Below are 16,041 nucleotides of genomic sequence, written 5' to 3'. Positions count from 1 at the left end.
GTGCTACCTCCGCAAGAAGTTAACAGAATCAACGCTTACGAATCAGTAAATTGGAGTATTTCGACAAACTAAAAATAGAAAATAAAATTTTAAAAGAACAAATACAAAATTTTAAAAATTCTGCATGTTCAACTTTTATTTCTTAAAATTTTAGAAATAATTCAGGACTAAATTGGTAATTTAGATATCAAACGGGTCAAATTAGAAAGTTGTCATCAAAATATATTCCTAAAAAATTTTTAATTAATGATAGGGTCGATTTGTAGTTAGAGGAGAGGGGGTGAATAGCTCATCGCGCTTCGTTTGCTTTCTTCGTGATGCTAATATGCAGCAGATAGAACTCGAAACAAGACTCACAACGCTAACATGTAGATTTACTTGGTATCCACCTTAAGAAGAGGTGACTAATCCAAGAATCCATACAATATGATCTCCACTATGAAAAACACTCATTCTTGGTAATTATCGGAAGTGGAGAAATCTCGTACAACACTCACATAGCAAGATATAATGCACGCAAGAAGAAAATACAAGAATACAAAAGAAAAACCTCTTCTTGCTTGACCTTGTTGTTGAAGAACGCCTCTTGAATCTTGGAAGTGCAACAACACTTGTTCCTAAGAGCTTCCAAGAACTGGTGGAGAGTGTTGGAGAAGATCATGTAAACACTATGTCGAAAAAGCTACGAAGAAGAAATCTCGCCATGACTTTATACTCTATGCTTCTAGGACTCTAAATCAATTGAGCTTACTCCCAATCGATTACCACGTCACATGCACACAATCGCAGCTATCCATCGCTCGTTTCCTGTGCAATGGTCATATCCCAATTGATTAACCAATCGATTGGGGAGGCTTGAATCGATCAGCTGATCGATTCAGAGCGCCTCTGTTGTGAGATCTCGAAAAATTTAATTAATAGGGTTATTTGGAAAATAGCCTTATAGAATTTTTCCGGAATTTTTAGAAATTTTTTGGGAATTTTTCGGAGCTCGTACGATGGGTTTTGAGGGGATTAAATTCAGGCGCGGATAAAGCCTGTTTAGGATACCCGTTTAAGTGAGGAAAAGTTTTAATATAAATACTTTCCTTTTCTTATTTCTTTTCCCTTAAAACGCCGATCCCGAACCCGAGCTTCCCCGATCTCCCCTCTTCCTCTCTCTGTTCTCTCGCGGACGAGCGATGCCGAAGCAAGCCGAGAGCTCCGGTGATCTCCTTCTGCCGGCATCGACCAGTACGCTCAGATCCAGCCAAAGTCCCTTCTCCTGCCCGATCCCTTCTTCTTCTTTCCGATCGCCTTCGATCGTCGCCGAAGCCTCACCATCCCGACTTTGCCGTCGACCTAGGGGAGCAGACGCCGGTATAGATCCGATCGTGGATGACCTTCTCCAGTCTTAGGTGAGAGCATCGATCTCTTTCTCCTCCCAGTGTTGCCGGCGACGCCACCGATTCCGATCACCTGCGAGCTCATCATAGCCCTAGGTCACCGACGCACCTTCTCTTCTTCTTCCTGGCGGCTGGATTAGGTTACGGATTTGGAGACATTGGGGATCAGTGAGGTAAGATTTAGTTATTAGATAAGCTGTTGTTTGATTCTTGGATTTCAATATTGATCCGATCAATGAATTCCTGCTTGATTCCTGTTGTAACTGTTGTAATGCGATTAATTCCAATCTTGATCCCATCTTGATCCGATCCAGGGAGGTGAGGTTCTGTTCTGTCCTTGCTGTGGTGTCTTTAGGTTCGGCAGGCACCTAATTCAGCAGTGAGGATCTGATTTATGGAGTTGTCTTGGTTCTAGTGGTGTTTCCGTGTCAGCAGTAATCTCATCTAGCATATTGTTTTGGTTTCAGCAATCCACAGTAGCTTAATCGAGGTAAGGTGTGTAGGTTTTGTTCTTTGTTTTAGATGATTGATCTTAGTGTGGATGAATTAGGTTTATGTGTAAGTTTGAATTGGAGATGATATGGATTACTAGATGGTTAGTATATCATTAGTTGATACATGATGTGTAGATTTGAATTAGGGTTATGTTGATTTTGACTAGATTTAATTGCTTAGATTAAATTAATGGAATGATTAGGGTTAAGACAATTAACCCTAGTCAACTATTGGATTTAATCTAAGATTACATTTCTAATCTAATTGGTGATTAGGGATTAGGTAACTAATCCTAATTGACCGTTAGATTTAATTATGTAGGTTGAGATTGTATGAATTAGGGTTTTGCCCTAATTTAATTTAGGGATTTTATTTAGCTATTCATTTGGATTTAGCTAAATAAAATATATATATTGTTTGATACAGGACTTTGATTCGAGACAGGCGTCTCGACGTTGGATTTGGCGTGATACTGTACCTTCTATTTGAGGCGGGTACCCTTTGACTTATCTTTTGATAATGTCTTATGATATGTGTAGCTTATATATATTTACTAGTGGTAGATAGTAGATTATTTCTTCCCTGGTTTTAGCTAGTTGATACCTATCACATGCTTCATCTGCTAGTTGTTTTACTTCAGGATTGGATATTATATCTCTTGCCATGTGTATATATATTCATAGAGATGCATATCTATAGTGCTCTACTCTACTGGATTAGTTGCTTTACATGTGTGATACATGCTCTTGGATTCATGATACTTACATCATTGTTATATGCGATGTCTTTGGATTTATGCTGTTTATTATCATCGTTATATATGTGTTTGTCTGTTTGGCACACACATATGGAGGAGGCTATGTTCAGTATGACATATTATAGCCGCATGCACCATATCGCATGATTGCATGCTGGGCGATTGACGACTCCATTATTGTTGAGCTCGTCGGCTAGCTACATGGGCCTGCACACAACGTGACCATTACATGAGTAGTGGCACAACACCCAGGGTGTGTATGGCAGTTGCTTTGTTAGGCTCCGCTGTTCCGCTCATGGGTAGTGTGACTGCAGCGTGGTAGCCGACAGGGATCCCTCTCCATCATCACGTACCGAGATATAAGAGCATTGCGTTCCCTCACTATGTTTGAGGTAGGAGGATAGTTGTACTCTGACAACATCCCGTCCACTCGGTCACTCTTCAAGAGTAGTGATGGCAGAGTGCACGGTTGCCATAGCCCTACCTACTCGGTCTCACTATCGCGTGTGAGATGGCTGACTGGTGTCAGGGGGGACCATGTCATATTGCATCATATGCACATATTGCATTTATTGTGATTGTTGCATATTGGATTATGCATTTTGGTGACTGCATATGATTGGCATTCATACAGGATACATGCTTATTTGCTCTGACTATTTTTATCTGTGTATGTCCACAGTCGTATGCTTAAGCCTCGCAGGTGAGTACAGTTTATTTCAGTTATGCACTTCTTATATTCTTGCAGTAGATTGTATTTCATGCTTATTGTTGGATACTGCAGTTTATTTAGTTATGCATACCTGTTATACTTAGGAGACTGTACTATATAGGTATACTGTTAGGATGCTGTAGCGTAGGATGGTTGCTAGTAGATATATGTTGCTGTACATATCTATTGGATTACCTGCTGAGTTCTTTGGACTCACCCCGTTGTTACTATTTTTCAGGTTGAGGCCGTCGGGAGATATTCCAGTCGCTAGCCCCATTAGCGCGAGGATTTTCTTTGTCGGATTTATTCTGCTTTTGCATCTTATATACTTGTATTGTGGGTTGTATTGTGGACATTGAACATTCGGGTTTACTACTATTGTTTTCCGCTGCAGATATTTTCATTACTTCGTGGATTTGGTTTTCTTCGATGTAGTGGAGTAGGATGTTTACATATATCTTCGAGATTCTATATCGTCTTTCCTTATTAAACTGCGTGGATTGATTATATGTTGAATTATGTGGAATGTTGATATAAACTGCGTGGTTTGTTCTTATTTGTATTATATTATTCCGGCCGTGTGTGGCCGAGGTATGGAGATATATGTATTCTGGATTCATATTGTCACCCGTACAGGGGAGATGTTGCCGAAATTTCTTCGGACAGGGACTACCTGGGGCGTGACATCTGTGCTCTGCTAGAAACGACCTGAACCAATTGACCGATCGATTCAGGCTTCCTTGCGTCCGTGCAAGAAAACCAGCCTCCAATCGATCAACCGATCAATTAGCGGTGCCCAATCGATCGGTTGACTGATTGGGGACTGTTCAGTACTCGTGATAACACTTCCCAATTGATCGATTGATTGGTTGGGCCAACCTTCACTCGCAGCACACCTTCAATTAATCAGCTGATCGATTGCTCCACAGTTCAATCGATCGGTTGATCGATTGACCTCCCTTTGACTTGCTTAACTCAAGTCTAAGGTTCCCAAACCTAACATCTAGTCAACCGTGACTTGTTGGTGTTAGAGTGTATACTAAAAGTCTAGCTTTTGTAAATATTTATTAGTTGAAATAAAAGAATCAAATTGGTCAATATCTGCATTTATTTATTAAATGTAATTGTTCAATTAATTTATATAGTAGACAACATGGAGTGTGGTGTCACACTCAGAAGATCATGTTGTTGGTTCTCTATAAATTATAAATAGTTGCTCACGACTAAGATGGAAAGGAACAAACCATCAGAATAGTCGTAGTGTAATTAAGTATTAGTTTATCTTGACTAATAAATTACACTGATATACTTTAAGTGTATTGAGTAGGATCATTTAGGTAAGTTTTTTTTGTACTGACTTAGTAAAAGAACTAAACCTTAGTTATTTTGGAAGTGTGTGCTCTTAATCCTAATATAATAACAAGCACATATATTTAATATTTATTTCTTTGATTTATCAAAGGGTAAGGTTTAGCTCGATAAATCAATATGCCCGATAAGTTGGGAAATGATATTACTTATAGTGTGTGTTGTTGATTATAGAAGGAATCTGTGTCCTAGTTATCTAGGTTGAGAATGTCCCCAAGAGGAGCTCATAAGGATTGCCATGTTAAACCCTGCAGGTGGACATAGTCCGACATGACAATAACGTTGAGTGGTACTACTCTTGGAGCTAGATATTAATTAAGTGAGTTGTCAGTAACTTACTTAATTAGTGGGCATTCGTAATCTTAAACACAGGGAGACTAACACACTCATGATAAAAAGGAGCCCATAATGTAATTTGGGATTGGTGCGGTAGTGCGGTAATAACTCTCTAGTGGAATGAGTTATTATCGATGAACTTGAGTTGTGTGTTCGGGGCGAACACGGGATACTCAAGCTCATCGGAAGGCCAAAACCAATTTCTCCTCTAGGTCCATGTCGTAGCCTCATTATAGCCTCAAGTCCATCCAAATGTAAGGCTCTTCTTGGTGTCCAAGAAGGGGGTCGGACCATTGCTTGGTGACCAAGCAATGGCCGGCCACATCCTCTTATAGGGGCCGGCCCTATAGCTTGGTGACCAAGTTTGTAGGGGCCGGCCAACATTAATTCAAATAGGAGGGTTGTTTTGAATTTTTAAAATTTTCTCTTTGTAGAAAACTATAAGTTTTAAAAGAGAGATTTTAATTTTTTAAACTTTCCTTATTTGAATTAGGCCACATGTTTAAATAGAGAGTTTAAAAGATTTTAAAACTTTCCTTTTTTAACCATCCTCATGGTTTAGAAAAAAAAAAGGAAAAGAAGTTTTAAAATTTAAATTTTCTATCACCATGTTAAAAAAGGAAATTTTATAAGAGAAGTTTTAAATTTTAAAACATGGTTTTAATATTTAGAACTTTCCTTTTTTAACTCTTACTTTAGGAAAGAGAGCTTGTAAAATTTTATAAGAATTTTTCTTGTAAAATTTTATAAGAATTTTTCTTGTAAAATTTTATAAAAATTATTTATTTCTTTCTCTTGTGAGGGTCGGCCAACCTTGCTTGGTGGCCAAGCAAGATAGCCGGACATATAATAAAATAAAATCATCATCCAATTAATTAATTTTGGTGATTGATTCAATCAAGAGGAAAGAAAAGGAAAAATAAAAGGAAAAAGGAAAAACTCTTGGATGATTTTATTTTTTGTAAAAAGTTTTTCCTTATTTGCCTTAGGCAAGTAATATAAAAGAAGGGGTGAGGGGGCTTCATGTGACATAACTCTTATTCTTTTGCTTGGGTGATCTCTTGGTGGCCGACCCTCTCCCTTCTTCCTCTCCCTTTGCTCTCTTCTCCTTGGTGGTGGTGGTGGCCGGATTTTAGAAGAAGAAGGAGGAAGCTTTTGGGTGGTGTTCATCTTGGAGGATCGTCGCCCACACGACGTCCAAGGCAAGGCGAGGAATACGGCAGAAGATCTTGAGGTCATTAGCTTACAAAGAGAATGTATAACTAGTATTTTTCTTCCGCATCATACTAGTTATTTTTCTTTGTATGAATTCTAAATACAAGAGACAATTAGATCTAGTTTATCGAATTTATTTTTCAATTTTGTGTTTTCTTCTTTTTCAAATTTGTGATTCGATTGTTCCTTTTGGTTAACCTAAAGTTATTTAAGGAAATAAATATTAGCTTTCCTTAAAAGGCTTTGCCTAGGCGGTGGTGGTTGCTCCCATATCCAAGAAGGCCATGTGCCTCGCCATGCAATCCTGGAAGCCAATTTTGGAAATTAATATTTATGGAATAAATAACTTAGGTAGATTTGAATCAATAGTGTTAAGTTCTGCTTGTGATTCAAATCTAAACCATTAAGAACAGATAAGTTAAATTTGGAATCAATGATGTTAAGTTCCGTCTGCGATTCCTAATTTAATTTCTAAAGAACACAATTGGTTATTTAAGGAAAGGTTCGACACTTGTACAAAAATTTTTGTACAGTGGAACCGGTATGTTTTCCTAGGACTAACCAACAGTTGGGACTTCTCATGTTGAGCATCTAGTCAATCTTGACCTATTGGGACTTCTCCACCAAGTGTCCGGTCAATCCTTTAACCCACTTGGATTTTTCTCCTCGTGCCAAGTGTCTGGTCAACCTTGACCCACATGGACTTACCGTCTCGTGCCAAGTGTCTGGTCCTCCATGACCCACTTGGACTTCCTTCCACCAGATGTCCGATCACCCTTGACCCATCTAGATTTCCTTGTGCCATGTATCCGGTCATTGTTGGTACCCCAAGGAAGTTTTGATGTGATTAAACAAGTTAGGTTAGGTCCCATTGTGTTTAATCCTGTGTCTAAGTGTGCAGGAACTTAGAAGCACAGGATGTCGAGCAAAAGACGCAGCTAGCGAGAAGGACAGCACGAGAGAGAGTCAACAGGTTCGGTACGTCTGAGGGACAAGGTGCTGCGGAAGAGTATGTGGGCGGACGAGAAGGAGGCGCTCGGTGTTTCCGAGGGATAAGAAGCTAGGAGCGGAAGCTTGCTCGAGAAGGTCGAAAGTTGGGTTTGAGTGAGCCCTATTCCGGATGGCAGAGATCACCCAAGCAAGAGGAACTAGAGCAAAAGACCCGGACCGAGGCAAGCAAAATTGGAGCGGAAGGCCCGAACTGGAAAAAGTCAACTTGGTTGACCTTCCTGGTCCGGGCGCCCTGAATAGGGTTTTATCCAAATCATGTTTGACCATGATCCGTTGTGAAGGGGATAAAGTTTTATCCCCCTCCAGGTGCCTGGAACCCTTCCAGGCGCCTCGAGCAAGACTATATATAAGCAGCCTTGCTCCCAAAGCTAAGGTACAACAAGAAAGATAAATACAACACTTGTACGCATTCGTTGTTCTGTTTTAGCTTCCTGTTTCTATGCTTTCATTATTGTAAGAGGTTTCTCCGCCTGAAGGAGAAATTAGTGCAACTTCACTGCCTTGGATTAACAACCTCGCTGGTTGTAACCAAGTAAATTCTCGGTGCCTCTTTCCTTTTAGTCTTTTATTTATTCTTATGCTAGTGTTTATTTTGTTTAAGTTATAAGCCGAGAAAGGTTTGTTTTTCTTGATTTGTGCAGGAGCTATTCACCCCCCTAGCCGGCCGCCAAGGGTCTTAACAAGTGGTATCAGAGCCAGGACGCTTCAGAAGGACTAACCGCTAATCGAAGTACCGAATCGATGGCCGGACTGAGCATATACCCACCGAAGTTCAATGGAGAGTTCACAAGCTAGAAAAAGAGAATACAGGTATTCTTTAAAATCGATTTTGAATTATTTTTAATAATGAAGTTCGGTTTTGTAGCACCCAAAGGTAAGGAAGAATACAGTGGACGAAGATGGAGCAGGCCGACTACGTGGCAAATGACAAAGCAGAGTTCCATCTGCTGAGTGTCCTACCGTCACAAGAAGTCAACCGGATCGGTGCCTACGACTCAGTAAAGGATTGGGAGAAGTTCCTTGAGCTACACGAAGGGATGTCCAAAGCCAAGCTCGTAAGTGTAACGACCCGGCCCTTTGGCCTCTTGGGCGGCCCTTGTGGCGGCCCAACTGGCGGCCCTTATGTCGTCGGCCCATTTGGCGACCTCTCATGTCGTCGACCGACGATCCTTTGGCCGTGCCATTACTCACTAGGACTTTCCACCCCTGGCAGTGGATTTTTGCCTTCCCCAGGATTCAAACTCTAAACCTCCAAGCTTAAGTATTAGAGTTTATGAATCCTGGTAGAAAAATTCTAGAGATTTTTAAGAATTTATAGAGTATTTTTATGAAATTTTTGGAGTTCGTTTGGTATTTTTACCAAGAGGAAGAAGTTTAAAAAAAATAATAAAAATATATATGTTGAAGCCGGGTTTTGAACCCAAGACCTCGGACCCGAACCAGGTTTTAACCGGACGCAGCCGACCAGCCGAGCTACGCTTGTTTTGTTAATCATATATGGAGCGATATATATTTAAGTAGTAGTTTGGAACAGTAAGATAAATTGGAAATAAAAGTGCGTGGCTGAGGATTCAAAGCCGAGATCTCTGACTTGGTTAAAACCTGGCTAACCAAGTGTGCTGCGGGCGGTTTTGTTTAAGAATAGACAGTAAAATTATTTAAGGTATAGTTGATAACAGAAATAGCCCTAGGTTATAAAAAGGGATAAGTTAAGAGAGAAATTAATTTTCTCCCGAAACCCTTTCTCTCCTCTCTCGCGACGGCGTTGCGGACGAAAACGCAGAAGCCGCAACCTAGGGCACGTCTCCGGCGGCCGACCAAGGCTCGATTCCAAGAGATTTCTTCGTCCTCTCGATCCTCTCGACAAGGAGAACTCGAAGACGCAAGGAAGAGGCCGAGATCGTGAGTTTCTCCGAAGCCCTAGAAGCTGTCTTGCTCGGTTGTAAGTCCAAGAACCGAAGGTGAGTTGCTTCTCACCTGCAGTAGGAGTAGTTCCCTTCGATTGGTTTTTGAAAGATTTTGGTTATGTCTCTGTCGTGAGATCTCCTTTACAGTTCGGTTAAACATGCTTAAAGTTTGTTTTAGTGATTCCATGAAGATATAGTTTTGAATAAGTTACATGAGTTTTTATTTGTAACATTACAACAGGAAACCTAGGTATCCTGTTAAAACTTGTAGAGGCTTAAGAGTAGTTTCGAGAGTTTGATTCTTCTTCCTTACTGTAGTAGCTTGCTATCGAGATTTTGGTTGCTCTATGAAAACCGAATTCCATTAAGTTTAGTTAAGGAGGTTCAATTGCAATTATGTGTTGAATAGTTTCTTATTAACGGCATGCATGTGTAGAACCTTCCTTATTCAAAGAAGATGAACAACCTAGCATTTAGTAAGCATGAACAACCTTATAATTAGCCTTGTGGATTTAGTTTCCTTGCATATTAATAGGCACTAAACAAACCTTTATTTTGAGTAGATAGTTTTAGAAGTTTGCTAGTTTAACAAGCATGAATAGATTCTTATTATGTTGGTATGAATAACATTTAGTTAGATGTTCCTTTGAGTTCAAGTTTCTAGTTTTGGACTTCCTTGCTTTAACAAACAGAATCGTTTTGTTTTATTTTTAAGCAAATGCAGATTTTAGTTTTGTTCATTGCTATTTCCAGTAAGCATGAAAAAGGGTTGCATTAGTTTAGCATTGCAGGTTGTGACTTTTCCTTGCTACTGCCAAACATGTTTAGGCTATATATTGTACATTGCAGATTTAGTTCCTTTACTATTTCTTACACATGAACAGCCCTTTCAATTTAGCATGCTACTTAGTTTTCTCAGCCTGCTCTTGGAGTTTAGATATGCAAAAAGGGTAATCATATTTTGATTCTTAGTATGTTTAGCATTTTTAGTTTTGGATCCCTATGCTCAACGAACATGAACAGCTTAAGCTTAAAGTATGCATAGTTAATTCTTTTTTTAGCAATTCAATATCAATTTCTTGAGCATTTTACAAGTACGAACAGCAAGAGATTTTTACTTTATAGCAAGAGATTTTATGATCCTTAGTAGACTTATTCATTTGTAGCTTAATTAGACATGCCAATCTGATTTCCTTTATAGCTTACTGGACCAGCATGTGTTTTTTTAAGCATTTAAGTTTCAGTTTTGATGTATATACATATATATGCACATTGAGTATTATGAGTTAGTTTAATCAGTTAGTTTCTTTGCAGATTTTTATAAGTAAAGTATGCAGATTTTGATAGGCTTAATATACAAATTTTCAGTACGTAGGGTGTGTTCTAGTGCACACCAAGTGCTTGATAAAATGCTTAGCTCAATATAATGCTACAGTAGGCATTTTAATAGCTCAGTTAATGCAGTAGAAGCATTTAAAATAACTTATTTAGTCTTGCTTCAGCTTATATGGGACTACGGTCCAATGGGTGGGCTCCCACAGTCGCCTCTAGGTTCAGACAACCTAGTTCTAGGTTCAGATAACCTAGTTAAAGCAAGGTAAGAAAATTAGCTATGAAATCAGTATTTTATTTTCAGTACTGGATTAGATATCCATTGGGTTGGGCTCCCACAGTCGTCCCTAGGTTTAGATAACCTAGTAAACCCTACTAGACTCGGAACTTGCAATCTTGGGTTTAGTTAGGAATGCGCGCACAGCAAGTACAGTTGCCGGGCCCATCAACAGCATGATTACTATTTTGATCTATTATGTAAATAGTTTTCAAAACTTCACAAATTAGTTATGTGAATACAAGTTAGACTCAGTTTAGCATTAATTAGTTCAGCTAATGTATCAGTTCAGTTTCCTATTGATACACATGATAGTTCTATGATTAGCTGTACATGTTTAGTATTTCAGTTAGCATGATTCCTTTGCTATTTATGAGCATGATTAGCTGTACATGTTTAGTATTTCAGTTAGCATGATTCCTTTGCTATTTATGAGCATGATTAGCTGTACATGTTTAGTATTTCAGTTAGCATGATTCCTTTGCTATTTATGAGCATGATTAGCTGTACATGTTTAGTATTTCAGTTAGCATGATTCCTTTGCTATTTATGAGCATGATTAGCTATACATGTTAGTTTTTCAGTTAGTTGATTTCTTTGCTATTTATGAGCATGGGTAGCTATACATGTTAGCTTTTCAGTTAGTTGATTTCTTTGATATTTATGAGCATGAGCAGCTATACATGTTAGCTTTTCAGTTAGTTGATTTCTTTGCTATTTATGAGCATGAGTAGCTATACATGTTAGTTTTTCAGTTAGTTGATTTCTTTGCTATTTATGAGCATGAGTAGCTATACATGTTAGCTTTTCAGTTAGTTGATTTCTTTGCTATTTATGAGCATGAGTAGCTATACATGTTAGCTTTTCAGTTAGTTGATTTCTTTGCTATTTATGAGCATGAGTAGCTTTACATGTTAGCATTCAGTTTTAGCATGTTTTTATTTATATACATGCTTATCGAGTTTTTGTGAGTAGGATAGCGCTCACTAAGCTTTTAGCTTATAGATACTATTTTCCTCCTACTGCAGATAAAGGAAAAGCTAAAGTATAAGGAAGAAGGCGACAAGGAGATGCTGTGACGGTGTGTGATGTGTGGACTATGGAGATCCTTTGGACTTAGCTAAAGAACTCACTTAGTTTAAGAATTTGTTTAGTTTAATTTCTTATTAAGTTGATAAGAAAATTTTGTAGTAAGAAGTTATGTTTCCGCTTTTCATTACCTGCATGTTTTGATTTATTAAACTGTGTGGTTGTGAAAATATATGTTCCAGCCGCCTGTGGCTGAGTATACTCTGTATGTATTTACGGATATGGTCACCGGTACAGGGGAGACTTTGCCGAAATTTTTCGGTAGGGTTTCCATATGATTTTTTATCATACCGGTTAAGTAGAGTTAGTAGTCAAGTAACGGTCATCCTTAGAGTGTAGTAGTAGTAAGAAGGGTGGTCGTTACAGTTGGTATCAGAGCAGTTCTCATTCTCCAGCATCACACATCAGCACCATCCTTGCCGTCTTCAAGTAAGAAAGTATTTAATTTTCTTTTATGCTTTCTTTATTATTTGCAGTATAGAGTACCTGCTTATATGTGCTTAGGGAAGAAGACAATTCATGTTTTAATTTTCTATGTGTTGATACATATGCTTAGAAAGAATATAGACAATTTTAGTTTTGTTTCTCTTATATTCATATATACATAAGTATGTTTAGAAAGGATAGAGAAGTTAAGAGACTAAGGAACAAAAGAGTATCATTAGTAGAAGTCATTTAGAACCAGAAGCATGAGGAAGTTACTAAGGGGCAAGAGGGTCGGGTCGTTACAATAAAAAGGCGCCTTTTATTGTAACGACCCGGCCCTCTTTGGCCCATTTGGCGACCCTCGGGTCGTCCATTTGGCGACCTCTAATGTCGTCGACCGACGACCCTTTGGCCGTGCCGTTACTCTCTAGGACTTTCCACCCCTGGCAGTGGATTTTTGCCTCCCCCAGGATTCGAACTCTAAACCTCCAGGCTTAAGTATTAGAGTTTATGAATCCTGGTAATCAAGTGAGATGATCTCACTTGGTTACCATGATTCATAAACTCTAGTACTTAAGCCTGGAGGTCTAGAGTTCGAATCCTGGGGGAGGCAAAAATCCACTGGCCAGGGGTGGAAAGTCCTAGTGAGTAACGGCACGGCCAAGGGTCATCGGTCGACGACATTAGAGGTCGCCAAATGGGCCGACGACATAAGGGCCGACAGTGGGCCGCCGCAAGGGCCGCCCAAGAGGCTAAAGGGCCGGGTCGTTACAGTAAGATGGGATCTGCTAAGGAACCAGTTAAGTAACATCAAATTAGAAGCAGAAGAAACCGTTGCATATCTTCACTCGAGAATGAAGGAACTCATCACCGGACTCACGAATCTCGAAGAAAAGGTAAGCAACCAAGATTCACTAAGGTACGCGCTTAATGCATTTCCTAGAACTACAGAGTGGACATCATTAGTAGATGCTTACTATATATCTAAAGATTTAGAATTTGTTACCTTAGAGGAAATGTTTTCAACATTTGAAGTCCATGAATCGAGATGTGTATATCCGAAGAAGGAGCCGAAGCACAACATTACCTTTAAGGCAAGGATGGACGAACAAAATTCAGAATCTTCTCTCGACGACGAAGAAACGACAATGATGGTAAGACAATTTAAAAAATTAGTTAAATCTAGAAAAACTAACCATCTGCAGGGTAGAAAGAAAAGAACGATCAGATGCTACCACTGCAATGAAGAAGGGCATGTTAAAAACAACTGCCCTAAGATAAAGATCAATGACAAGGACAAAGGAAAGAACAAAAAGCTTATCCAATCTAACAAATACAAGACTCTAAAGGCGACGTGGGATGAAATGTCATCTAAATAAAAAATTGTAGCCATCGTCAGACTTGCGTTAGTGGCAAGTCATTAAGAAGACGAATACAAAGCAAACTTGTCCAAAATGACATCGAGAGCATCGATGAAGGGGGAGCAACATCGGAAGAAAGTAGTAGTTCAGGGGGAGCTACGGATAACGAGATCGACAAGGTAAGTTAGGTACGATCTCTTCCTCCCGATAAGTTATTTAAATTTGTTAAGTTATTATCTAAAGACTATTGCAAATTAGAAAAAGAAAATAAAGAATTAAAATTAATTCTAGCCAAATCCTGCTTATTAGAAGATTTTGAAAAATTAAAATTGGAAAATGATAAATTGAAGACACAAATAGAAAACTTGAAAAACCATACATGTTTAACTGTTCAAACTCAAAATTTTAAAAGACTAAGTTGGTATCTTAGATTTCACAGGGGCCAAATTAGAAAAAATTTCCAAAAGTTATGTGCCCCCAAAATTTTTTATTAATCTTGTAGGAAGGGACCTATATTGTGTTATAAAAACTTGTCTAAATTGAACTTTAATTAGACTTAGAGCTTTCAGCAAGAAAATTAAATGTTTGAATTTCCTTAAGAGGCTTTGTCTAGAAAGTGGTTGTTGTTCCAACAACCAAGAAGGCCTAGTGTCTCGCCACAGTCTGGAAGCTAATTAATGAAATAAAATGTTTAATTGACTAACTGATAAAGTATTTAATTGTAATTAAATAATACTTTAAATGGTTACTCAAACATTTTTCGGTGTTTTTAACTTAGAATTTTTTTTAAAGTTTTTTTTGGAAGTATCATCTTGACCTTACCAAAATTATTTCTACAAAATTATTTTTTACAAATTTGTTTAACTTAGGAAATTATTGACGTTACAATTTTTTTTTGTGATATTAAAATATTTTTTACTGAGAAATTTTTTTTCTAAAATTATTGTAATTTTTTTTAAGTGCTATCAAAATTCATTTCAAAATTTTCAAAAACTTGATAAGTTTTTCAAAATGTTGAAAATTAGAGTTTTTTTTTAACTAAACACTTTCCTATTTTTGAAAAGTTACTCTTAGATTTTTCTTTTGTACCCCATTTTTTATGTGATCAAGGGGGGAGAAGGGAAGATTAAGTCTAGAGGGAGGTAGTTTAAACTTTTAAAAATTTTTGCACTTTAATTGCAAATTTATTGCTTTACCTTATGTTGGTTTACCCTAACTTAACTTGGGTTGCTCACATCAAAAAAGGGGAGATTGTTGGTACCCCAAGGTAGTTTTGATGTGATCAAACAAGTTAGGTTAAGTCCTATCCTATTTAATCCTGTGTCTAAGTGTGCAGGAACTTAGGAGCACAGGATGTCGAGCAAAAGACATAGTTATCGAGAAGGACGACACGGGAAAGAGCCGACGGGCTCAGTGCGTCTGAGGAACAAGGTGTTGTGGAAGAGTACGCAGGCGGACAAGAAGAAGGCACGCAGCGTTTCCGAGGGACGAGAACCCAGGAGCGGAAGCTTGTTTGAGAAGGCCGGAAGTTGGGTTCGAGTGAGCCCTATTTCAGATGGCCGAGATCACCCAAGCAAGAGGAACCTGAGTGGAAGACCCGGACCGAGGTGAGCTAAACTAGAGCGGAATGCCCGAATTGGAAAAACTCAACTTGGTTGACTTTCCTGGTCCAGGCACCCGGACTCTGGGCGCCCGGAATCCTTCCGGGTGCCCGGAATAGGGTTTTATCCAGATCGCGTTTGATCACGATCCGTTGCAAAAGGGATACAGTTTTATCCCTCTCCAGGTGCCTAAAACCCTTCCAGGAACAACAAGAAAGATCAATACAACACTTGTACGCATTCACTGTTCTATTTTAGTTCTCTGTTTCTGTGCTTTCATTGCTGTAAGAGGCTTCTTTACTTGAAGGAGAAATTAGTGCGACTTCACTACCTTGGATTAATAACCTCCCCGGTTGTAATCAAGTAAATTCTCGGTGCCTCTTTCCTTTTAGTCTTTTATTTATTCTTATGCAAGTGTTTATTTTGTTTAAGTTATAAGCTAAGAAAGGTTGGTTTTGCTTGATTTGTGCAGGGGCTATTCACCCCTCCCTCCCTCTAGCCGACCACCAAGGTTCTTAACAGTCACTCCTTGACCTACTTGGACTTCCTAACACCAAGTGTCCGGTCAACCTTGACCCACCTGGATTTCCACGTGCCTGTCTTCACTCACCAGGTCTTTCCATCTACCTAGTTTCACTCACTAGGACTTTCCATCTGCCTAGCTTCACTCACTAGGACTTTCCATCTGCCTGCCTTCACTCACCAAGACTTTCAATCTGCCCAACTTCACTCACTAGGACTTTCCATTTGTCCGGCTTCAGTCACTAGG

This window comes from Zingiber officinale, chromosome 5B (assembly GCF_018446385.1).
Source record: "Zingiber officinale cultivar Zhangliang chromosome 5B, Zo_v1.1, whole genome shotgun sequence".
NCBI classification, from domain to species: domain Eukaryota; kingdom Viridiplantae; phylum Streptophyta; class Magnoliopsida; order Zingiberales; family Zingiberaceae; genus Zingiber; species Zingiber officinale.
The sequence above is the reverse complement of the archived record's forward strand: the minus strand, read 5'-3'. Positions refer to the sequence as shown.